The sequence below is a fragment of the Salminus brasiliensis genome, chromosome 8, assembly GCF_030463535.1.
Source record: "Salminus brasiliensis chromosome 8, fSalBra1.hap2, whole genome shotgun sequence".
Classification (NCBI taxonomy): Eukaryota; Metazoa; Chordata; class Actinopteri; order Characiformes; family Bryconidae; genus Salminus; species Salminus brasiliensis.
The window spans coordinates 5158557-5186067 of record NC_132885.1 but is presented as its reverse complement, the minus strand read 5'-3'; the positions used below and the strand labels follow the sequence as shown (position 1 = coordinate 5186067).

The following is a 27511-nucleotide window of genomic DNA, read 5'->3' as shown; positions in this document are numbered from 1 at the left end:
TGCCCCATGGCTCACTGGACAAAACAATGGCTGCAGTTGTACCTATTGGGTGATTATTGGACATCAGTAGGTAACAACAGCTATCTCGGAGTTACAGCTCATTATATAGATGAACAGTGGCGACTTCATTCACATGCTTTAATGGTCATGAAAACAGAGGAGAGGCATCGTGCTGTGACCCGTGCCGGACATTTTATGGATGTGGCAAAGCAGTGGAACATAGAAAGTGAAGTGAGCATCCTGAACCCTAAACCCTAAACTCTAAACAGATGTTTACTGTGATAGACAGATAGATAGATAGATAGATAGATAGATAGACAGACAGACAGACAGACAGACAGACAGATAGATAGATAGATAGACAGACAGACAGACAGACAGATAGAGATAGATAGACAGATAGATAGATAGATAGATAGATAGATAGATAGATAGATAGATAGTCAGATAGATAGATAGACAGACAGACAGACAGACAGACAGACAGATAGACAGACAGACAGACAGATAGATAGATAGATAGATAGATAGATAGATAGTCAGATAGATAGATAGACAGACAGACAGACAGACAGATAGATAGATAGATAGATAGATAGATAGATAGATAGATAGATAGACAGACAGATAGATAGACAGACAGATAGATATATATATATAGACAGACAGACAGATAGACAGATAGATAGATAGATAGATAGATAGACAGATAGATAGACAGATAGATAGACAGATAGATATATAGACAGACAGACAGACAGACAGATAGATAGATAGATAGATAGACAGACACAGATAGACAGATAGATAGATAGATAGATAGATAGATAGATAGATAGACAGATAGATAGTTAAATTATTCAATCTATCACTTGTATAATAAACCTACATTATTAGGCCTCTTCTAGGTCGGGTCACAAGGGGGTCCAGCAATTCTCAATTCTGGGCTCAAGTATAACAGCAATACCTCTGTGTTAATAATCCTGAGTTTCCAGTTTACAATGCTGTGTTACAATGCTGGACTATGTCGCGGTAGCTAATCAGCTAGATGTCACAGATTTGCCAGCATGCTACTGCTGGCCTGATTACCTAGTAAACACTACGCTCAATCTATCTCAGGCAGCAGACCTCACTACCACACAGGATTTGTTTGACTGTTGAATATTTCATTTTGCACCGAAGCTAAGAGGCTAAAGTAGCGTTATACTCCGCCAAGTCACACCAAGCAATCTGCATACCTAAATCATCCCCCACTTTGCCAAGCTATTACAGAAAGCTTCTCTTATTGGCTGTAAATGCTGACATGCTTCTGGTGAGAACATTAAACCCACTCGCCTAAGATGGTGAAGGCCGCCTTCATGGTCAAATGAGCTCTGACCCGTCGAGGCATGATGTGAGTCAGATATGGGGAAGTTCGGTTCCCACTGTAAATACCGGTACCCAACCAGCACCAGCGTTAACTGGCTGTATTAAACCCAAAAAGAAACAATGGCTGATATTGGGTTGATTGAATACAGTGAGTGCATCTTGGCACACAAATTTACATACAGACCAGCCATAACATTACAACCACCACTGTAATTTTGTGTGGGTCCCTTCATTCCACCAAAACACTATTAACCCATCGAGGCATGGTCTTCCCAAGACCTCTGAAGGTCTTGTCCTGTGGTATCTGGCACCAGGATGTTAGCAGCAGATCCTTTGAGTCCTGTAAGCTGTGAGGTGGGACCTCCATGAGCATCAATGCTTTGAACGTTACCTGGCCTTTCCTAAAGCCATGGGCTTAACAAGCTGATTAAGTTCTGAGACCAAAGGAAAAATCCCATTTCTTCAGCAGAAGCTGGTCTCAATTGAGACCACAGGCTGTTTCTGATGAGGCCAGATGCTTAATTCAGATTTTCCACCAGATTCACCAGATTATTCCACCTTAAATATGAGCAGTCAGCTCTACTATTTTAATGGTTAGATTGGTTTGTAAAGCAAAGCTCCAGTCCTGCATAGCTGCAGCCTAGCTTATAACTGCTCAGATATACCCCAGGGACAGTTGGGAGATGGAGGGTGCATTAATAATTCACTGTGTTTGAACAGTTTGTCAGTATTCGGAAGTCCTCACTAAAGAGGAAGACATGGGACGTCCTTGTGTCAGCAGCGAAGCCTCCCTACAGCCGCCTGTGTTTCTCTTTCACGCTCGAACATTTTACCCTGCAGAGGGAAATGTTTCACCTCAAAGAAGCAAAAAGCTCATTTCATTACTGCGTGATGGGAGGCAGCTCTCTACGGGGGCTGAATACACTGGATCACCGCTTCACGAGGACTGTAGATGAGAATCAATTTTGACGCTCAGCAAAACAAAAGCAGAGCCTCTGGGAATACGAATGTCTTTTGGTGAATGATGGAACTCTCATTGCTGGGATTTAGCTGTCAGTCCCTTTGCCTGGTTCAGCTCTGGTGAGCATTAAGAGGGCAATAATTCCAGCAATTAAAAGCAAATCATAACCCTTGTCTGCTCCTTTGGGTAATGCCCACCCATCTCCTCCCTCTGCCCTCCGAATGGAAATTCGGTAACACTCCCATCCGTCATGGTCCGTTCCACATTCAACCTGTTATTTATGATGGAAATTGGACACGATTTCCTCCTCTGCTGCCTCATGCAATATGAAAAACGTCTGAGCGCCCTACAGACTGAAAAGCAGTGGTCAGTTTTTGCTCAGCACAGTCACAGCCATTTTTTAACATAGCGGTCAGGAATCCAGCCATTTAACAGCTCAAATTCTCTTCGTCTGCCTTTAATCTTTGGACGTTTGCAGCAGATTTACATGCACAGTAATTATTTATGAGTATTTCTGGAGTCTTCAGTCTTTTTTCTGCTGGTTTTTGTGTTGATATGTCCCCACATATGTACACAAATACACACCGACCAGCCATAACATTACAACCACCTCCCTAATACTCTGTAGGTCCTCTCATTCTGCCCAAACACCTCTGGCCCATCGAGGGATGGTCTCCACAAGATCTCTGAAGGCACCCTGTGGTATCTGGCATCAGGACGTCGGCAGCAGATCCTTTGAGTCCTGTAGGTTGTGAGGTGGGACCTCCATGGATCGCATCAATGCTCTAAACATTGGAACATCACCTGGCCTTTCCTAAAGATGACTGTGAACTAGCCATGGGCCTAACCAGCAGATTAACCCTCCTGTTATGTTCAGCTGTGAGGAACAGCATTAATGTTTTGGGGTCAAACTGACCTGGTGCAGAGCCCATATACACTGTCTTTAGCTCAATTAATATTCATTTAATTAATATTTAGTGTAATCGAATTCAAATTTCTTTCAAATCAGGGTTTACTTATAATAATATCAGTAAAATAATAGTAAATTAATTACTATTGGACTTTTTATTTCTGAGTTGATCTGGTCTTGCAGACTTGCCACCTCCTGTATTTTTAAACTCTGCAATGGGTCAATTTGACCCGCAACATAACAGAAAGGTCAAGCTGCGAGACCTTGGTAAAAGTTATCTGAGAACCCAACTTTCTTGGGGTGTCCAAACTTTTGAATGGTGCTTCTTTCCTTCTTTCAGTTGTGCAGAAGACAATTCACACTCCAATCTGGTCTAAAATCAGTCTGCTCGGTGACTTCTGTACATACCGGTGGGGCTATTCTCTGGTAATAGGCGTTTGTAATAGCCCTCTCGGCCCACCGGCGACCCATAGGCTGTAAAAGGGGTTAACCGACATACATGCATAACCTCTAAGCTCAGGCATGCAGCTCCAGCTAATCAGCTCCCATTGTGTGGCCTTTTTTTCTTTCCTCTTCTGAACGCAGCTCTGTGTGCAGTAAACATCCTCCGGTGACCACAGGATGTTTGTGCTCTGTCCTTTCTAAGTCACTTTCCTCAGCTTTCAGTAATGCCTCTTCCTATTTCCACATCCATCTGAGACCCCTCGGCCTTCTCACAATGTGATCCGCTGCGATTAGGGTTATCGCTCGGCTCCGCGGTCTCTACGGGCCTGTGATGTGGGCACCAGTGTAAATACTCTTTAGATACCACGCAATGTCATTTTATTATTCTGGGATTTTTAATATCGCCTCTGTGCAGTCGAGATAAGAGCTGCACACGGCGGACGGTAAACACCGGCAGCTACGGTAATATTTGTTTTGGTTAAAAAAAAAAAAAGAAAGAAGACCACCGTGCTTTTCAGTGCTTGACGAAATACACGTGTCCAAATGTTTGTGGACATCTCTTCTAATGAAGATGTGCAAATGCTCACACACGGCTTGTCACAGAAGTACGAATAGAATAGGACTCAGGAACCTTTTGGCACCATGCCTCCTAATGCCAGGCGTGGGCTAGAGAGGTATAAAGCCCCCCCAGAATCACTGAGCTGTGTAGCAGTGGAAGAACTTCTCTGTGTTCTCTGGCACTTTGGGGTGGTGATCGCCCAACGTCCTGACCTCACTAATGCTCCTGTCGTTCAATGCAATCAAATTCTCACAGCAATGCTCCTCCAAACAGGAATGTTCCTCCTGGACAGTAAAGACAGTTACTCCAACAAAAGCAGAGTAAGGTTTTGTTTTTTTTGGTTTTTTTGGAAGAAACAACGAACGAGCAGGTGTCCAAATACTTTTGTCCATTTACTGAAACTACATACACATCCAGAGGTGTATTAAATGACACATACTTAAATTAAATGAATCATAAAAACAAATCTGCAATGGTTTGATAATTGAACCACTTCACTTCACTTCACTGCGAGTAAACACTAAACTCCTCATCCAATAGGAGCTGTGTCCTTGTGCTGTCCTTTGGCTCGTTCTGACAAATCACAAATCGCTTTGTCCACACAGTACACTGACACACATTCTCTCTCTCTCTCTAACACACACACACACACACACACACACACACATCAGGGCTTTTTCTTTGCCTAAGTGCCACAACAAACACAAGCAGTAAACAGAATGAATCTAACAGGCAGTAAATAAACAACATGAACGAGAGTGACCCCTCGTCTGTCCAACCACCTGAACAAGACACTTACCTGACTCAGACGCGCGCACATCTCCCTCTCCATTATTTAACTGTGTAAAATATTTAGGCCCATCACTCCCACATTAAATGTTTAATCACTTTGCAGGACGCTGCGTTTCGCCGCCTCCACAGGTTAAATGTAGAATGAGGGAACTCTTCAACATCACAGTCATCATGAGAAAAGCTGTGAGCTGGGAGACGACAAAGAAGGAAGATCTGCACTACACATCTTCATCTAGATGATCTCACCTATTCTAATAGATCAATAAGCAATCATTTAAATCATAAGTAAGTCTTAAATCAATTCCAATTTCCTTCTGTATTCACCTATTCCTATACACCATATGGACAAAAGTATTGGGACACCTATTTCATCATTTCTTCTTAAATCAAGAGCATTAAAAAAGAGCTGATTCTGCTTTTGTTGGAGTGACTGTCTCTACTGTCGAGAAAAGAAGGTTTTCTACTAGATTTTGGAAGAACATTGCTGTGAGAATATGATTGCATTCACTGACCACAGTATTAAAGAAGTCATGATGTTGGAAAATGATCTACACCCCAACTCATCATCCCCGACTCCCCAACTCAACCCAAAAAATATTGGACGGAGCACCACCATCCATCATTCTAAAGAAGACAGTTGTATTTAGACATGGCATCCTTTGGCATTTCCTCTGATTTGAGTTTTTAGCCCTGGACATCCCTTTGAGAGGTCAGTGCAGCTAGAGCAGGCCCGTTATTGGTTGTGGACGCAAATTTAAAGGATAAAAAAAAAAGGTGCACGTATTCGTCACTGTACAGTGTGGACTGTACAGCGAAATGTGTCCTCCGCATTTAACCCATCTGGTAGTGAACACACACTCACACACACACACGTGTTAGGGGCAGTGAGTACACACACACACACAGAGCGGTGGGCAGCCAACTCCAGCGCCCGGGGAGCAGAGAGGGTAAAGGGCCTTGCTCAAGGGCCCAACAGTGGCAGCTTGCCGAGCCCGGGAATCGAACCCACAACCCTGTTATCGATATCCCGGCGCTCTAACCGCTGAGCCACCGCTGCCCCAATTTACAAACCAGAGTTCGAGAATTCGCTCATCACTGGAAGTCCCATTTAAATAAATGGAGAAAGTCTAGCAGAACTTCTTCAGCAGAAGCCTGGTGTGACTGCGGCTTCCGGCAGTGTGTCCTGTTCTTGCTCATTAGAGCAGCCATATGCACGGGGTGACGGGAACATATGTAAGGCCCAGATCTTGCCGGATGCTCTAAAGTGGCTTGCCATTGTGCGTCCTGCCTGATATTAGAGCAGTAAGTGAAATAGCGGTGCACTCGAGGCTGGGCTAATTTTACCACTCTATCAGTGTCCATCTATGCCATAAACCTCAAAGCCCTCATCTGATCCCAGCACTGTATTTATTTATTTATTTATTTATTTATTTATTTATTTATTTATTTATTTTTGGCTCTGTGGGTCGGGCAGCTGACATCCATTAGTTGGACGTGAGTCCCAAGCCCATGTTGGCTTACGTTGCGCCCTGGGCATGAGCAGATGTGGAGATTTACAAGAAAAACGAACGAACGAAAGAACGAACAGGGCTGATGATGCAAGGGAAGAGAGAGAGAGAGTGAGCGAGCGAGCAAGCAAGAGCTAGGCTGGGTGGGTGGCTGATGATACAACACATGAGAGAAGCTCAATGAACACTCCACATGCCAAGCCTTTGTTTTCTCCCTCACTCCCACACCCTTCCATGCCAGCGCCAGCGTCACACGGCATAGCGTGCAAGCTCGAAAAACACACACACACGCTCGGCCTCTATTGTTCGGTGGGTACCGGCCGAGGAGAAGCGATGGTATTAGCGTTTGTATGCCACACAGGATGGATGCAGGCACTTAGAAGGATTCCCAAGGCAGTAAAGGATATGGAGTAATGTGCTTTTCTTTAAGGCGCAGTGGTGGGCAGACTGGTGGAGGGTGCATCCTGTTTTCAGGAAGGCTGCCGGTCTGCCGTAGGTCGCAAGGAGCCGGAGGCCCAATATATAAGAGAACCGAGGGAGGCTGAGCACAAACTGTTCCATGTAAGAGAGCTGAGGGGCTTGGGAAGCAGCAGATGGGCTAGGCAAAAAAGGAAAAGGGGGTTGGAGACGGTGATCGACCATAACATTAGAACCACGGTTGACGGGTAGCTGTAGCATCTACAGTGGCTTCTCTCAGGGGGTGGATGTATTGGGCAGCAAGGTGGATGAACAGTCTGCTCTTGAAGGTGAAGCGTAAGAATCTGAGATGGCTAGACGACTGGGTCAGAACATCTCCACAACATCAGCCAGGTTTAGTGGGAGTACCTACCAAAGGAAGGACACCCGGCGAACCAGTGAAAAGGTCATGGGCACTAAGGGTGCTTTAACACCCATAGTTGGTTTAGTAGGTATAGTCGGCTCTGGTCCGAATCTCTGGTCCAAAGTTAACGAGTTTGTAAATGTGGAGCGTTTTCCTCTTGGTTGGGTTTGTTTTCATACAGGGAAGAACCCAAGTGCACCAAAATGCGTCAGAACAAACCATGTGGGAACATTTGCTGATCTGTCTTGGACAGGAGCAAGTACGTAAATTCAGGTCCTGTGTTCTGGACTAGTGCAGATTTCTGAGATGGCATCTCCTCATAGCTGTAGTAACGGCAATGATCTGGGCAGGATACCAGGTTAACGGAGCCGTTTAGCTCAAATCTGCAGAGCACACCTGATAGTTGGGTCGGATGGAGGTCAGATCAAGTTCTCAGCACTTGATCTGAAGCTCAGCAGTTGGTCAGCATTACGGTTGGTAGTTCTAATTAATTCCAGCTCCTACGGCTTCAGGAAGACCAGATGAACTGACACAGGAATTTTTAGAATTTTTAGCCATGTCATCACATGTATCAGGATATTTATTAATTAATTAATTAATTTAAATTATTAGTCAGATTTTCCCAGTTTGGTCCTGCCAATTAACCCACCCGTTCGAACCTCCCCTTGGCACTAGCCATTCTCCTGACTCTACAAGGGTAAGGTCTTAACACATCTCCTCCAATACATGTGAAGCCACATTGCCAGGCAAGCGCCAAGTCCCCAACTTGAGGACTAAGAATTTGGCCAACTCCGCCAACAGTGGCAGCTTGACGAGCAGTTGGTCAGCATTACGGTTGTCTGATACTCGTTGGAGCTGCAGCTGAGCTAATTAAGCAAGGGCTAGCTTAGTGAGTGGCTACAGATCCAAGCCCAACCATGGAGAAAAACCTTTCAATTTAACAGCAGCCGCTCGATCATTGGTCACCAGTCGCTTGAGTCATTCCCGTCTAGACGTTCACTAGTGGGCTTTCAGACAGGTTCAGACAGGCAGACTGTCTGTTATCCTGCGAACTGAGCTAGCTGCTAGCTTCTCTCTCCTGATTCACAGCAGTTTAACAGTTGCAATGGTCAGACTGACAGTTTAACATTCATTAAATGACTGAACGTACGTTGTATTTGGGCATTTTCTCAGTTGTAAAAGAAGGCAGGCTGAGATTGTACGGAGGCCACATAAAGGAAGCCCCCCGCCCAGCCCTACTTCATACGATAAAGAAGGGAGTAAACTGTGGAGCGATACAGCTGATGTCAGCACCTTGTGTTTGTTCAGTGCGAGCCCTGCGGTGAGGCCACGCCACTGAGTTTTCAATGTCACTGCTGTAATGACTCGAAATTCCGGTTCATTTGTGCCTGCGCCGTCATATAATCCTGAAAAGAGGGCGAACGCTGCCGTTTCACTCTGTGCAACGTGATCCAGGCTGCTCGGGATGCCTCTGAGAACAGGATGCTCTGTTCCAGTTTGAGTACTGTAGTTTACTTTTGGGTAATCTTGTTATAGCCCCATGTGCTGGAAATGATTATCTCCAAACAGCTGTTTTCTCTGATTGCTATGATCACTATGTCCACTGATTGGGTCAGATTAGAATGATCAAAGCGGAAGTGCTTTCATTAGCTCACACACATCACATCGACAAGGTTCTTTGGGGAACCAAAAGAGGTTCTCCAACGGCAATGCTCCAAAGAACCCTGTTTGACAGCTTTGTGGAGATCCAGCAGTGTGTCTGAAGGTAAAGACCAAAGCTCAGTGAGGAGCACAGTGATTTGAAGCACCCTTGCTAGCTCAGCCCTGCAGACCCACAGGTGTAAAACCATGGGCTTTTTTTTTACCCTGCATTATGCAAAGTATTTGAGTCACACTCGCCGCCAGAGCAACTGGCTGATCCGGCCTGTATTTCTCACACATACACACACACACATACATACATACACACATACACAAATAGCAAAGCCTCAGAGGAAAGTTTCCCTGCGCTGGTGGCTAGGTGAGCAAATAGCAAACAATCACTTTGGCTGGAGCTGATGAATATTCGAGATGTTATCAGCATTCAGAGCTTAACCTGCTCCCACTGCAGTGATGCTGCTGTAGCCATGCCTATTTTCAGCCACACTATCGTGCAGAGAAAACAGGCGCCTGTGGTCCTGCATGCAGGATGGACTAGTTACAGAGGTCTAAAGTTGGAGCTCTAACTTTGAGCACTGTGTGAGTTATTACTAATACGCAGCACTGCTGGATTTTTATCTTAGTCAACATGTCGACAAATCACCTGCTGAGCTGAGCTGTATTTATAGGGCATTAATTCTAGCTCCTACGGCTTTAAAAAGACCAGATGAACTGACACAGGATTTTTTAGGAAAGTACTAGGCCATGTCATCACATGTATCTGGATATTTATTAATTTATTTTAATTATTAGTCAGATTTTCCCTTGGCACTAGCCATTCTCCTGACACTACAAGGGTAAGGTCTTAAAACGTCTCCTCCAATACATGTGAAGCCACATTGCCAGGCAAGCGCCAAGTCCCCAACTTGAGGACTAAGAATTTGGCCAACTCCGCCAACAGTGGCAGCTTGCCGAGCTTGGGAATTGAACCCACAACCCTGTGGGCAGTGGTGGCTCAGCGGTTAGAGCGCCAGGCTATTGCTAACAGGGTTGTGGGTTCGATACCCATGCTCGGCAAGCTGCCACTGTTGGGCCCTTGAGCAAGGCCCTTTACCTTCTCTGCTCCCCGGGCGCTGGAGTTGGCTGCCCACTCAGCCCTGTGTGTGTGTGTGGCAGTGGGATAGTGACTCAGACCGCTCTGCCAATTGTGCTCTCTCTGACTCCGGCAGCTGGTGGCAAAGCGGCCCTGCCAATGCTGGTAGCATTGTGTGTTATGGGGGGCTTTCTTTAACTTCTCCCTAAGCCTTACACTCACTCAAACCTTGATCTTAAGCCAAATAAAATGAATACAAATAATTCATAATCAGGGCTAATTGTACAGTTTTTATAATCCCGCATCTCCCTCTTTCAACTGGTCCGCGTTTCCAATGGTCAGTATCCACAATACACTGTGTGAAACATATACTGATATAATGTGAAGTAATTTATTATAATAATGCTAAATATTATCATACTGTCCAGGGGTAGTAGACCCCCTATCAGTCAGTGGGTAAAACTGCAAAGCATCTGTATGTAAAACAGACCCCAGCTCCTTTCTCATGACTTTCTGCAGCCTAAATTTAACTTTCTCACTGAACGTATCTCACTGCAGGGCCTCCTCACAAACACAGGAATGGATTCTTCACTAATAAAACTTGGATGACTGTAAAATACCCAGAGGGGCACGAGTGGTCCCATGACAGATAGCACTGCTCCAGCCATATATCCCTTAAAGCTGCAGTTCTCTGAAATGGAACAAGATAAGCATGTTCAAAGGATTAGCATTAGGATAAGCATTTAGCTTCCTTATACACTTGTGGAAATTGCCTCACTAAATCATCACACACTTGTGGAAACTGCCTCACTAAATCACCACACACTTGTGGAAACTGCCTCACTACATCAACACACACTTGTGGAAACTGCCTCACTAAATCCTCACACAATTGTGCAAACTATCTGTCTACATCATCACACACTTGTGCAAACTGCCTCACTGAATCATCACACACTTGTGGAAACTGCCTCACTACATCATCACACACTTGTGCAAACTGCCTCACTACATCATCACACACTTGTGCAAACTGCCTCACCACATCATCACACACTTGTGCAAACTACCTCATTAAATCATCACACAATTGTGCAAACTATCTGTCTACATCATGACACACTTGTGCAAACTGCCTCACTACATCATCACACACTTGTGGAAACTGCCTCACTGAATCATCACACACTTGTGGAAACTGCCTCACTACATCATCACACACTTGTGGAAACTGCCTCACTACATCATCACACACTTGTGCAAACTGCCTCACTACATCATCACACACTTGTGGAAACTGCCTCACTACATCATCACACACTTGTGCAAACTGCCTCACTACATCATCACACACTTGTGGAAACTGCCTCACTACATCATCACACACTTGTGGAAACTGCCTCACTACATCATCACACACTTGTGCAAACTGCCTCACTACATCATCACACACTTGTGGAAACTGCCTCACTACATCATCACACACTTGTGGAAACTGCCTCACTACATCAACACACACTTGTGGAAACTGCCTCACTACATCATCACACACTTGTGGAAACTGCCTCACTAAATCCTCACACAATTGTGCAAACTATCTGTCTACATCATCACACACTTGTGGAAACTGCCTCACTGAATCATCACACACTTGAGGAAACTGCCTCACTACATCATCACACACTTGTGCAAACTGCCTCACTACATCATCACACACTTGTGCAAACTGCCTCACTACATCATCACACACTTGTGCAAACTACCTCATTAAATCATCACACAATTGTGCAAACTATCTGTCTACATCATGACACACTTGTGCAAACTGCCTCACTACATCATCACACACTTGTGGAAACTGCCTCACTGAATCATCACACACTTGTGGAAACTGCCTCACTACATCATCACACACTTGTGGAAACTGCCTCACTAAATCATCACACACTTGTGCAAACTGCCTCACTACATCATCACACACTTGTGGAAACTGCCTCACTACATCATCACACACTTGTGCAAACTGCCTCACTACATCATCACACACTTGTGGAAACTGCCTCACTACATCATCACACACTTGTGGAAACTGCCTCACTACATCATCACACACTTGTGCAAACTGCCTCACTACATCATCACACACTTGTGCAAACTGCCTCACTGAATCCTCACACAATTGTGCAAACTATCTGTCTACATCATCACACACTTGTGCAAACTGCCTCACTGAATCATCACACACTTGTGGAAACTGCCTCACTACATCATCACACACTTGTGCAAACTGCCTCACTACATCATCACACACTTGTGCAAACTACCTCATTAAATCATCACACAATTGTGCAAACTATCTGTCTACATCATGACACACTTGTGCAAACTGCCTCACTACATCATCACACACTTGTGCAAACTGCCTCACTAGATCATCACACACTTGTGCAAACTACCTCACTAAATCATCACACACTTGTGCAAACTGCCTCACTAAATCCTCACACAATTGTGCAAACTGCCTCACTAAATCATCACACACTTGTGCAAACTGCCTCACTAAATCCTCACACAATTGTGCAAACTGCCTCACTACATCATCACACACTTGTGCAAACTGCCTCACTACATCACACACTTGTGCAAACTACCTCACTAAATCATCACACACTTGTGCAAACTGCCTCACTAAATCCTCACACAATTGTGTAAACTGCCTCACTACATCACCACACACTTGTGCAAACTGCCTCACTACATCACCACACACTTGTGCAAACTGCCTCACTACATCATCACACACTTGTGCAAACTACCTCACTAAATCATCACACACTTGTGCAAACTGGTCCAACGCATACATCCATCTGTTCAACCTACAGCAGTTTGACTGTACTTAGTCCTGCTGAAGACTCAACTGTTTCAGGCTCAACTGCTCACTATTCAAGGCAGCCAATCAGAACAAAGGTCATTTAAATATATCAATCTTAATAGCATAGTAAAAGTAAAAGTAACAGACGTTCTAATATCCAGGCTTCAGATTGGCTGGAATGTTTGTTTAGCTAAGTGACGTACTACCGTACATCTGTGATGATTTGGGCTCGCAGGTTACGCTAACCGATGGTCTCTAAGATGAAGTGTAAAACCAACAAAGCAAACTTCAGGCCACCTGGCTGCAGTGCAGGGTCACCCGCTCCACCCCTGTTTCCCATGAGCCTCTGCTCTGCATGCAACCGGTCTTCTCTCAGCATGCCCTGCAGCTATGAAAATAGACCCTGCAGCCAGATCACATTTACTGCTGTTTTTAGACCTCTGAAAGAACCACATGGCACGTGAAAGGCCCCGAGCCGCTCAGCAGTCGGCAAAAGGCCGAAACACCCTCGCCGGTGTTTACTCTGTTAATCCGGTTGTTGTGTGTGTGGGCTGTGCCGGACGCCCCGCTCCAGCGCTGGTAGAAGAGCACAATGCTTTATGCAAATCAAACGTCACTCTAACCCTCCCTGTGTGGGATACGTACAAAAGAGGGCGAGCAGCACCGGGCGGGAGGTTATTTACCCGAATTAAAAACAGAACGCACACTTGATCTTCTCCTTTGTCTTGCGGTACAGGCATTTCAACACACACTCCCTTCCACGCTAAAACAAACACACCGGCAGAAATACGACTACCTTGTGAAGTGACAGCGACAGGACAGTGTCGTCCGGCAGCCCAAAACATCTGTTTAGAAGGAACGAGGCTACTGTAGCTAATGGAAATATGCTTTTTATAGGCTATTATTATTTTTACCCCAGACACCTACAAGTGAAATATCAGCCAAGTGCACAGTAGCTGCTTCCAAAACAGAGCTGTTAAACAGGCCAATCCCAAAACCCCAAAACTGTTACATCACAGTCTTGACTCTGATACTGGAGAGCTGCTCGTACGTCACCTCCAGACTATGCTAGTCATGGGAATATTGGTTGACTACATGAACCAGGCCTTGTGTCTGCAGCTTTTCCTAGCCTAAAAGCTAACACTAGCCAAAGCTAGCTTTTACCACCGGTTCTCTCCATCGTCCGACCCCAGAATGGAAAGGAATTGGCTACATTCTCGTTTGATCGTCAGCTTGCTATCAGCACATCACACCAAGAGGACTCAACAAGTGGACATCAGCACTGTCCATTAAGACTCCGTAATAATTACAGTGTTTATGGTTACAGTGTTAAGACTATGCTATAATACAGTAGGTGGACTCTGTGAATCACAAGCTTGCTTAATACAATTTGAGGTAAGAGTCTGGTGAATTAGCCATTAGTTTATATGCTGAAGCCACAAGCTTCTGACACTGGCTTGGCTGATTGACTCAATTCATGATGATGGGCAAATGTGTTACTTTAACCAAATCATGGTCTCAAATTAGTCTCACGTCACTGGACCTAAACAGACTCCAAGTGCATCATGTACGTCACCGAATGCCATTCTCCCCAAGCTACAGAAGACACCAGGGAATCCAACAGCCTGCGTTCGTTTGCTGTCCTCTTAACACCACGGATGCGCTGCTTCTAAAAGCTGCGCTCATTTTCCACTGTCCAGCATCCCACACAAAGCAATTCATCTCCAAGCACTCCCTTTCAGAAATACTTCAGTTCCTACTCACTCTGTGTCATCACAGCCATCTGCTGCACTGCCTGGTCCTAATGCTAACCTTGCTACAAATAACCATAGGAACACACTCTTACCGGGTCCACGGGAAGACACTCTTACACAACCCCCCAAACAAAATGGGCGTCTAGGCCTAAATATACCTTCGCCTACTTGTAGTTGTACTCAGTAGCCTGCAGAAGAAGATACATGTGGATCATTTATCTGACTAATATCTGCGTTGATAGGACTGGGATTTTGACAGATCTAATGTAAAGGTGTACCATAGTCAGAATCGGAAAGATTGGAAAGATTGGAATGATCAGGAAGAGCTAGTGTACATACTGTCCCAAAAAACAAAGCATGTTCAAGCTAGTCAATTCGGTTAGCTTCCCAACAAGTATGACGGTTGAGCTGGTCATGACCATGACCAATCTGACCAGGCAAGTCAACCAGCATGACCAAGCTGGATATTCACCAATATAACCAGCTTGACCGAAGTCATAGTCAACCACTATGGCCAACTTGACACCCAGTTTGGTCAAGCTGGCCAACATGATAGGCCGCTAGTCCATCAAACTCAAATAATTAAAGGTGCACACTGCTGGTCAGGAGCTATGCTGTTAACTAGCTCAATCAGCTGATAGGTTTTTGCCTGGGTGACCAGCTTTTCAACCACATTGACCATCAAAGACCAGCTTAGACCATCTGAAACCACCAAGCTGTTGGGCTAGATGTTGTTCCACAGAGGTGCCCTTTTTAATTCAGTTCAATTCAATTCAATTTGATTTCTTTTGGCTTTTTACAACAGATGTTGCCACAAAGCAGCTTTACAGAGATCCAGGTCCGAGCCTCATTTGAGGAAGCCAGTGGCAACAGTGGCAAGGAAAAGCTCCCTCGGGTCGAGAGGAAGAAACCTTGAGAGGAACCAGGCCTCAAAAGAGGAACCCGTCCTCCTCAGGTCGACAACAATGCAGCATAACAAAGATCTGGAATAAAAACAACAATTAAAAAAAAAATTCATCTCCACACGTTCTCCATTGTTCTCCACCTGCCCCCTAGAGTGGGTGGGTTTGTCTTCTCCACTCGTTTCTCATCACAGTCCCACAAGCTTTCAGCAGGGCTTAATTCTAGTGAGTGTGCTGCTATGACATCACCTGAAACTCATCACTCCTCAACCCACTCCATCACTTGATGAGAGGTGTGGGGGTCTCGCATGGACGTGCTGACAGATCAAATGAATGTTCTTGGGGCTCTCCACCTAAAGACGAGATACATCCTTCAAGCACATCCAGCACAGCTGCTCAACATCATGACACACACACACACACACACACACTACGCACATCTCAGCAGCACTGAGGGTTTTCTTCTCCACACGTTCTCCACTGCTCTCCACACACCATCCCTACTCGTCCCTACTCGTCTACACGTTCCTCACTGTTGTCCACACTCCTCCTACAGTAGCGGAGTACTACCATCATCAGTGCTATTAAGACGGATATGATTCCCCCGTTTGTTGCCGTTTAATTAGCGTCTCTATACACAGCCAGAGCCGGGCCACCGAGCACATTACTAATTAATGGATGATCATATCAGCGCTGCACCTGCCAGCATGTACCTGCAGTACTGATACCACACTAATTCAACATGTGTGTATCGGAGAGAGAGAGAGAGTGGGAAAGTGTGTGCACGTTTGCATGAGAGAGCATAAGGAAATGAGTCATTAGGGCTTTTTTCATGCAGTGTTGTGCTGGAAGTGTGCTCCAGCTGGGCGCGAGGTTGGAAGGGTGACGAATACAGTTTCAGCATCTTTGTTGATGATGTAACGTGATAGCTGCCGCGGCCAGCGGAACCGAGATGATGGGTGCTGCCGCTGGCCTCTAGAAGGCAGGACGCAACAAACACAGCAGAGCAGAAACAGATAGAAAGTGATACAGTGCAGTTAGACTGAGGGTGGCTCAGGGTGAACAGCATGAGGAGGACAGCATTATTATTATTATTATTATTATTATTGTTATTATTGTTATTATCATTATTGTTATTATTATTGTTATTGTTATTGTGATACTTTGCATCATTGTGTGCATTTCCGAGGGTGCCATGGGGGATGTGAGTTTCTATAGATCACTGAACAATGGCAGTATCATTGTGTCACTCTCACACTAAAACCATCAATTTCCATTTTTGCTGTTTTTCAGTTTAATTTGGAAAAACCCAAAAGAACCAGATGACTGCAGTTTGGTAACTGATGTTAAAGAAGAATTCAATTTTTTGCATAATTATCCATAATATCATATTTCTGAACAGTTAATTGACATTTGATCAGACATAGGGGTCAACATTGGTAACAAAAAAAATTAATATATATATTTTTTATAAATATCAAATCTGTATCTCTATTTTTGCCATTTCCCCATTTTTCTATAGGTTTTTATAATGCAAATCTGAAAGTTAGTATTTACATAGTGTATATATATATATATATGTGTGTAGATACAAATTTAAATTTTTAAATTAAAATAATTATAATATATATATATATATATAAGATTAAAATATATATTAAGATATATATGAAAATTTTAAATAATAAAAAATCACAAAATTATCCAGAAAATGTTTTACATTGACTTCCACTGAAAGCCTGTTTTTTCTTCTCCTGTAAAGTTGCTGTTTTAGAGATACAGACACGTTTGTGTTGTCACAGTATATAACAGCTATAGTTATAGTAAACAGTATGTAACTGTATGTATTTTAAAGTATAATTTATCATTATTTACAATAAAGCAATCATTATAATTACATATACACAGCATTGCTTTATTAAATAGAATTATAATTAGATCCTATTATTTTTACTGTAATTGTAAAATAACTGTAATGTTTTTATTTGGTAGGTTTTCTTTACATTGTGTCAAAATATTGAACAGACGAACAGGCAAAAAGAAACGACTCCAAAATGAAAATGGCTCTCTCTCTTACAGGCTTCTCCCAAATCACTGTGAGGTGAGGGTATCTCTCTCTCTCTCTCTCTCTCTCTCTCTCTCGCTCTCTTTCTCTCTCTCTCTCTCTCTCTCTCTCTCTCTCTCTCTCTCTCCTCCTTCCCTCTTCATCTCTCTCTCTCTCTCTCTGTCTCTCTCTCTCTCCTCCTTCCCTCTTCATCTCTCTCTCTCGCTGTCTCTCTCTGTCTCCCTCTGTCTCTGTCTCTCTCTGTCTGTCTCTCTCTCTCTCTCTCTCTCTCTCTCTCTCTCTGTCTGTCTGTCTCTCTCTCTCTCTCTCTCTCTCTCTCTCTCTCTCAGAGGAGTGGGCTGTGGGAGTTGTGTGTGCCGCTCAGACGCTCACGGTTGTTTGTAAAGGGAATGTTTATCGTGCTCCCAGGTGGCTGAACCTGCGTCTCAGTATTTAATATTCTGAACAATATTACCATCATCTAAACCCACCCATTCCTCATATCAGCGCCCCCCAGTCTACAGAGTCCAGGAGCTTCCGCTGTCTCTGTCTCTGTCCCTGAGGGTGCTGCGATTACCACAGAGCTATCAGGGCCTGTTTACACCTGTCATCAGCATGTGGGTAGCATCTGGACAGTATCTGGATCTACTCGGACCGGACTCTGTTTACACTGGTCATTAAAATGCGTCTCCAGTGTGATCGGATGAGATCGGATTTCACTGTTTTCACTGACTTCCTGTAAACAACGGCTTCTCCTCAGAACGGACCTGCTTAGGGACAATGTGAAGGTTTAGAGGAACGATGGGGGTTCTTCTTGGTTTTCGGACAGACGTATGTCCACTTGTCTGACGGAATCCGATCATAGAAACACATTCCGTTCACACCTGAATGTGGTTTGAGTGATCCGATCATAATCCGATCAAAAATCCGATCACAGTGCATCTTGAGGGGCTTGACCTGGCCTTTCATTTGGATAAGTGAAATCCGAACGTGATCCAATCACCGGTAGCGCTGCTAATGCCAGGTGTGACGGCCTCATAGTCCAGATCTAGCCAAACTGACACATCCAAAGACTTCAGATCAGACACATGGACCAAACCTACCCTACACGATACGGACAAAAGTACTGGGACACCTGCTTGTCCCAGAAATCAAGGCTATTAAAAAAAATGTGTGTCCTGCTTTTGTTGGAGTAACTGTTCCAACTGTCCAAGGAAAAAGACATTCTACTAGACTTTGGAGGAGCATTGCTGTGAGGATTTGATTGCATTCAGCAACAAGACTGTTAGTGAGGTCAGGATGTCAACTCACCATCCCCAACTCTCCAACTCATCCCAAAAGTATTGAATGGAGCTCCACCATCCATCATTCCAGAGAACACAGTTCTTCCACTGCTCCACATCTCAATGCTGGGGGGCTTTAAACCCCTCTAGCCCACGCCTGGCATTAGGTAAAGTAACAGGGTGGTAAACAGGCTTGTAAATAACACTAGAGCATTTTTACCCCCAATTAAAAGCGTATGTGACTAATAAAAATGAACAGAACACTGTCAAAATAAAAGGTGCCAAAAGAAATGAATAATTTCGTAATAAAAGTCACTAATATAATGAACAAATGAACCGTATCAAAATAAAAGTCACTAACACTGATGAACAAACAGACTGTATCAGAATAAAAGTCACTAATATAAACAAAGCAGTAACACAAAATAATTGCAAAAAGCAAAAATGCCTTCATCTGTGAGTCAAAAACTCTTATCTGATCCAAACTGTAAGTTTTGTGACCCGTTACACCGCTGTTCTTCACACTGAAACAAATAGGTCTTTGGAAAGAGAACCAGTGGTAATATGTATTATATTTCTTAGGTTCTTATTTAAATGACCATAATATACAGTAATATTAATAATCCCAATGACAGTATGGAACATTGGCTCTGCTTGACTGTCTCTCTCTCTCAAAGTTGTGGTTTAAGCAGTGTGTATACTATGGTGAAGACGCAGTACACAGTCACTAGTGAAAATACTGCCCAGTTGAGGGGTCACCACCACTCCTCCCTGGCCCCCCCACACACACATACACACACAGACAGACACACTGGACCTCTCCCAAACCCTAAGTCCTTTAAACAGTTCCATTTAACCATAATCTTTGCCCTGAAACGTCTCTGTTTTATGCTATGACTTATTCGGCTCAAATCCCTCTCTCATTAGAGCCCTCTGTCAGCTGGCATCTCCACAAACAAGCCAACGAGCTGTTTGACATCTTCAGGCCATGAAGCCAAACTCACAGCAGACTCAATGAGCTCCGCACCGAAAGCCCTTCCTAAACGATGCCCTGATTCATAGCATACTTACATAAACAGGGCTCTCAGAGATGGATCGCTGTCGCAACTCAGCGGCCTGCTTATTGTCTTATTACATTAAATACATAAACAGACCTCTGATTGGCTTAAAGGGGAATTTCTCTGATTATTCAAAATTTCTAAAAACGTTAAAGACTTTGATGTAAACAAAGTCCTTCAGAGAGGTTTGGGATGAAATGCTTTGTTTGGGAGAAACTTGCAGAGTCAGAACAGTTCGCAGTGGTGGTGAATGGAACTAGACGTCTGAAATGTTTAATGCCACCAAAAGCTCCCTCACAGAGCGCTTTTTACACCGAATGGGAATGAATACACTGCCTGGTGCCTAAAGGAATGATTTCTGATAGTTAAAAAAAAAAAACTTTGGTTCAAAATGTATTTTTAAGATGTTTTTTATTAGGGGAGGGATACATACATGGCGCTGTAAGGAAAAATAGTCCACAAAGGAAACGTATTCAAACCTACTTATCTACACTGTGTGCAGAATTATCAGGCAAATGAGTATTTTGATCACATCATCCTTTTTATACACGTTGTCCTACTCCAAGCTCTATAGGCTTGAAAGCCAACTACCAATCAAGTAAATCAGGTGATGTGCATCTCTGTAATGAGAAGGGGTGTGGTCTAATGACATCAACACCCTATATAAGGTGTGCTTAATTATTAGGCGACTTCCTTTCCTTTGGCAAAATGGGTCAGAAGAGAGATTTGACACTCTGGAAAGTCAAAAAATTGTGAGATGTCTTGCAGAGGGATGCAGCAGTCTTGAAATTGCCGAACTTTTGAAGCGTGATCACCAAACAATCAAGCGTTTCATGGCAAATAGCCAACAGGGTCGCAAGAAACGCGTTGGAAAAAAAGGCGCAAAATAACTGAAAATAACTGCCCATGAATTGAGGAAAATCAAGCGTGAAGCTGCCAAGATACCATTTGCCACCAGTTTTGCCATATTTCAGAGCTGCAACGTTACTGGAGTATCAAAAAGCACAAGGTGTGCGATACTCAGGGACATGGCCAAGGTAAGGAAGGCTGAAAAACGACCACCTTTGAACCAAAGGAACATAAGATAAAACGTCCAGACTGGGCCAAGAAATATCTTAAGACTGATCTTTCTAAGGTTTTATGGACTGATGAAATGCGAGTGACTCTTGATAGGCCAGATGGATGAGCCCGAGGCTGGATCAGTAAAGAGCAGAGAGCTCCACTCCGACTCAGACGCCAGCAAGGTGGAGGTGGGGTACTGGTATGGTATCAAAGATGAACTTGTGGGACCTTTTCGGGTTAAGGATGGAGTGAAGCTCAACTCCCAGACCTACTGCCAGTTTCTGGAAGACCCCTTCTTCAAGCAGTGGTAGAGAAAGAAGTCGGTATCGTTCAAGAGAACCATGATTTTCATGCAGGACAATGCTCCATCACATGCATCCAAATACTCCACAGCATGGCTGGCCAGTAAGGGTCTAAAAGAAGATAAAATGATGACATGGCCCCCTTATTCACCTGATCTGAACCTCATAGAGAACCTGTGGTCCCTCATGAAATGTGAGATCTACAGGGAGGGAAAACAGTCCACCTCTCTGAACAGTGTCTGGGAGGCTGTGGTGTCTGCTGCACGCAATGTTGATCGTAAACAGATCAAGCAACTGACAGAATCTCTGGATGGAAGGCTTTTGAGTGTCATTGTAAAAGTTGTGAAAGGTGGCTGCATTGGTCACTGATTTGTTTGTGGTTTTGTTTTTGAATGTCAGAAATGTTGATTTCTAAATGTTGTTATATTGGTTTACCTGGTGAAAATTAATAAGTGAGATGGGTATATATTAGTTTTTTATTAAGTTGCATAATTAAGATAAACTAAGAAAACTAAGATAGCCAAATCTAAAGAAACCCACTCCAACTTCCAAAAATATTAAACTTTGATATTTATGAGTCTTTTGGCTTGATTGAGAACATAGTTGTTGTTCAATAATAAAAAGAATCCTCTCAAATACAACTTGCCTAATAATTCTGCACACACTGTATTTTTATGACCATTTATGATCATCTTCAACATTCCATATAAAACTCATAAGAAGACTCATAAGATATTTTATTTGTATAAGAATAAATGTGCATTTGTACATGTGTAGTCATGGCAACCACTCAAAACCACTGTAAAATTCACTACAACGAACCATTTCACACCAAATCCCCACTTTGTCGAAGTCTCAAACACAAATTAATATAATTCATTATAATTCATATGTTTCAAAGTAAATTATGCACTTCAAAGCCATATTCTAATGAGATTTAGATGAGGAGTGATGTAATTTTACTACAGGGAAATCTCAGCATAAGTGACTGAGGTGGGAGTGGCTTCTCTATTCGCGCACTGCTGTCCCCTCCGAACAACATTAAAATCTTAACCCACTTATAAATAATTACATTTTAGCAGCTACATGCTAATAACAAGTATGTAGGCTATAGGCTATGCTACATGTTTCAAGTTTCAGGTTTATTTGTCATTTGGACAACATGTCAGGACATTTATGCATTGAAATGCTTGTGGTGAGGCTCAGGTTGATGCTCTACAGGAGGACAAAACTATATATATACTAAACATATTAAAATATAGTTATATAAAAATTATATTAAATAAATACAAAATACACACAAAATATACACAAAATACAGAATATACAAGGACAGGAGGGATCTGTAGAAATTCTCTGATAATTAACACAATCACTTGACTAAAGCTGCCAGCAGTGTCCCACCTCTGAGGAGCCCCTCACTTCTGGATTTGACTGAGGTTTGCCACAGACTTAACCCACCCGGGGTCTCTGTACCATGCATGACGAAGCTAAAGGCCTCCTCCAGCGCCGCCATACATTCATTCACTTAACCTGAGGTCATTTTTACAGCTCGTCAGGACTACAATTACTGAGAAACTCAGTAATTCAGGTAATAATTAGAACACCCCACCTCCCCATGGAAAACAGACCCCCGTCCGAATAGAGATTCAGTCTGATATTTTAGAAGAACTGCAAACTATGATCTGAATCAACGTCAACATTATCTATAATATCTATTTTATGCTTTAAAGGGACATCACAAGGGCTCAACAAGGGCTCATACAAGTGTCCTACTGCACTTGTGCATTCTGCAAGTCACCCCAAACCACTTAATTTGACTTTCAATGGGAAATTACTATCAACTGCATGAAACAGCCGCAGCCAATTTAACATTTCAAGGAAAATCCGGCCCGTTTTTCTTTGCAGCTGAAAAAACCTCCGCTGCCCCGTCCAGCAGAGAGAGAAAGCGGCCTGCCAAATCTGAACAAAATCATCTCAGCGACGCTTCCCCTCCTGCTGGCCTGCAACATTTCATCATGTGCAATCTGCCGCTTATGTAACCGTGCTGCTAAAACCACACACATCCCAAGGCTACAAGGTGCCACTTATTAATCAGGGGTTTGGGGGAGGAGTGAGGGGGTCAGTCAGGGCCCTGCTGCTCATTGGGGTCCTGCACGGAGGCCACGGAGGTGTAGGCAGCCACTGCTGCTCGCTGACCTCATTATGCTGCCGTCCCGCCTCGTCTGTGTCACCGCGTGGACGATGGGGACATTTTTGGTACTGTAATCCAGACTGAACTCACTCTGCACTGATGGATATGTCACCAGGTCTGTTAAGCCGTTGTCGTAAAGCTTGTACTATGCTTTACTACAAAGGGGACTGCAAGTGGACCAGACGAAGAGCGAAAGTCCAGTCATGTGATTGAAATGATTCAGACACCCCCACAGTCAGCTGCAGACGATCAGAGCATGGTTGGAGAGGATTATTCTGGAGGAGTCTGGAGTCTTATTTAAACCTCTGACGTTTAGTCTGGTCTGCTCTGGATTGATGGTTGAAGCGAGGGGTGAAGAAGATCACCATCATGGCCAGATCCAGAGAGAGGCTCTCTGAGGCCTTCAGAAAGAAGATCTCAGAATTGTTAGAAATCAGCCACTGTTCCACTGTCCACTAAATCAAGAGATACACCCGGCCAACATGGCCAGGTCAGGCCGCCCTAGCTAGCAGATCCTCACGATGAGTAAAGAAGTCTCCAACAGTCCTTAACAGTTCAGCAGTTGATCTGAAAGTTCAGCATCTACCATCAGAAAGAGACCAAACTAGTCTAGGCAAGAGCTGTTAAAAAACAGCAGGCCAAGCTTCATATGTCCAGATAACACTGTTCCTGTCCTGAAGTGCTGGGAGGTACTTTAGGATTGTCTCCGACCCGTCCTACAAAAGTACCGATGGCACATCAGCAGAAAAGGCTGAACAGGGTTTGGGAGAGAGTGACAGGATGAGTCTGATCGGATTCTGTATCAGATCTGTCCTAAAAACAGCAGTGGGTGACTTTCTGTGGGGTGGGGGGTCAGGGGTGGGGGGCTTGAGTAGTTTGAGGTCTATAGATGATCAAGAGAAGAGCTTAATTCAGCAGCTCATTCAGGAATGTGCTGTTAATTATTCAATAGATGAATCACTTTATACAGAATGGAGCTTCAAGTGTATTCACATATACTCATACATGTATAAATTGCTGTGTTTATATATATATATATATATATATATATATATATATATATATATATATATACATATCGTTGCTGACTGGTGTTTTGTATTTCCATTGTTATTTTTACATATTTTGAATCCAGCAGTTGGTCTATATATCGTGTATACATTGCGTTTATGTAAAACCTATATGTTAAATGTATGAGGATATATAAAAACACCTGAAGCTCTGAGCCATTCTGTGTTCTAATAAAGTAGAGTTATGGCAGTTATTCTTTACATTGTATCAATATTTCATTATGAATGGACCAATAAAAATGCCAAAAAAAAACGTAAAAAGTTTTTACATTCCCCTGAAAAGTATTAGATATTCTGATATATAACTCTAAAAGGACAAATTCCTTAACTTTCAATGGAAGTCAACGTGAAATTAATTTATTCCGATTCTTTTTTGGAGCATTTCTATTGGTCCATTCATCATGAAATATTGATACAATGTAAAGAACAACTGCCATAACTCTACTTTATTAGAACACAGAATGGCTCAGAGCTTCAGGTGTTTTTATATATCCTCATACATTTAACATATAGGTTTTACATAAACGCAATTACTACTATATATACTGTATTCATAGCAACTGAAAAACAGATTGACACAATGTAAATCTGCTAGTTGTTCTTTACACTGTGTCAAAATGTTATGATGAGAGGACCAATAGAAATGCTCCAAAATGACTGAATATTTGTTTTACATTGACCTCCATTGAAAGTCTATATATATATATATACACACACATCACTATATATCGTCACACAAAAACCTAATAACTCCAAAATGGCAACTTGAATGGAAGTCAATGTCAAACTATTTTATTCCCAGTCATTTTGGAGGATTTCTATTGGTTCATTCATCACAGCATTTTGACACAGTGTAAAGAACAACTAGCAGATTTACATTATGTCAAAAATTATGTACATAAAAAAAAGGTGCACGTATTTGTCACTGTACAGCGAAATGTGTCCTCCGCATTTAACCCATCTCTGGTAGTGAACACACACACACACACTAGTGAGCTAGGGGCAGTGAGTACACACACACTCACCCAGAGCGGTGGGCAGCCAACTCCAGCACCTGGGGAGCAGAGAGGGTAAAGGGCCTTGCTCAAGGGCCCAACAGTGGCAGCTTCCAGAGCCTGGGTATCGAACCCACAACCCTGTTATCGATAACCAGGCGCTCTAACCGCTGAGCCACCACTGCCCCAAAAATGGAGATACAAGGTTTTTGCAGGACAGCACATATATATATATATACCCACACACACACACACACACACTTGTCCAACTGGCCCTCCGATCATCAGATCAGGTCTTTAGGTCACAAAGTGCTAAAGGCAAGCACACACACACACACACACACACACACACACACACACACCTTTAATTCTACAAACAGCACGAGCCATAACATCCCCCCACTGCTGCTCTAATAAATGAGCACCACTTGACCACTACTCCTCCACTGACCACCCAAAACACACACACACACACACACTGCTCACACACTGCTCAGCAGGTACACGACCCCAGCAGCAGCCCTGGAGACCCCTTATGTCACAGAGAGAACAGGTGGTGTTGCTTACCTTGGTGTGAGGTGCGGTGTGTCAGGGCTCAGTCGGGGCTCAGTCAGGGCTCAGTCAGGGCTCAGTGCGGGAGCGCTTCCTCAGCTCAGCTCAAACACCGCTTTCCCTTCACACGCCGAGCGGAGCTGCAGCCAGGACCCAGCGCACTGACCGCCGCACAACCCCCACCACAGCTGCGCTCTCCCCACCCGTATTCGGACAAGCCACGCCCCCTGCGCACTAGCATTGGCTGGTAGTATCCCCGCCCTCTGCGCTGGGATTGGCCAGCCGTGACCCCACACTACAGCGCAATGGGATTGGCTCGTAGCATCCGCGCACTCACACTATGTGTCCAAAAGTTTGCGGACACGTCCACACATCTCACGTTCACGGTTCTGCAGTAACACCTTCTGTTCTTCTGGGGAGGCTGGGTGGACTAGGTGTTGGAACATTGCTGTGAGGATTTGATTGCATTCAGTAATTGTACGATTACTTATGCCACCCCAACTCACTATTATGCATTAGGCAGCACCAATAGGTGCCAATAGGTTCATGTGTATCTGCTCCAGAGAGTCCTATTCTATTGGCAATACTTCTCTACAGGGACTAGACAAGATCTATGTGTGTGTGTGTGTGTGTGCATTTGCACACCTATGCCAGCAATGGGTGCAACTTAAAATAGCTGAATGCATTTGTTAGAAGAGGTGTCCACAAACATTTGGACATATTGTGTAGGGTAGATTCAGCCCACAGGAGAATAGGAGGGATAGTGGCCGCAGTTCTAAGCTGTTCTCCTGATTGACCCGTGTCGTTACTGGGACCCAGTTAGGCTTCCCAAATGGGGTCCCATCTAGGCCCCAAGTCCTATGTACAACCCAGATGAGGCCCATGCTTACCCAGTGACCGCCTGGTTCCATCACTGGCTCTGGTGGGCATCCATATGCAAAGCAAGTGCGCTTGAACCTGAGGACAAACCGCTCTGGTTCCCAGTTGGATTACCCATACAGACCCCATCTGGACATGTTAGCTGGGTTCTTATGTCCTTCATCCTGGTCAGGGTCATGATAGGTCAGGAGCCTACATGGATTCATTGGGAGCAAGGCTGGAGTACCCACTGGACAGAGCGGACGGAGCGCCAGTTCATCACAGGGTACCTCTTAGCACAGCTATTTCATATATAATCTGGGTTTCTGGAGGAAATCAACACCACCAAACATTCAACAGATGAACAGGGACTTGAGCAAGGATCTAGGCCTTAACCCCCGGGCCCATGGAGCTGTGCAGCACACACAGTACCCGCCTCCAAAGAGTAGCCGTGCTTAATTATAGCTGCATC

At 43.9% G+C, this 27511-nt stretch overlaps 1 protein-coding gene across 1 annotated transcript in view; it reads right to left on the bottom strand.

Moving 5' to 3' along the window:
* calcrla (calcitonin receptor-like a) overlaps positions 1-26367 on the bottom strand; it is a 64690-nt gene extending 38323 nt beyond the window's left edge. The window contains exon 1 of the mRNA XM_072685437.1: positions 26197-26367. The gene's annotated coding sequence lies outside the window, so the exon portion shown is untranslated. The remainder of the gene's footprint in view (positions 1-26196) is intronic.
* Positions 26368-27511: the final 1144 nt, after the last annotated feature.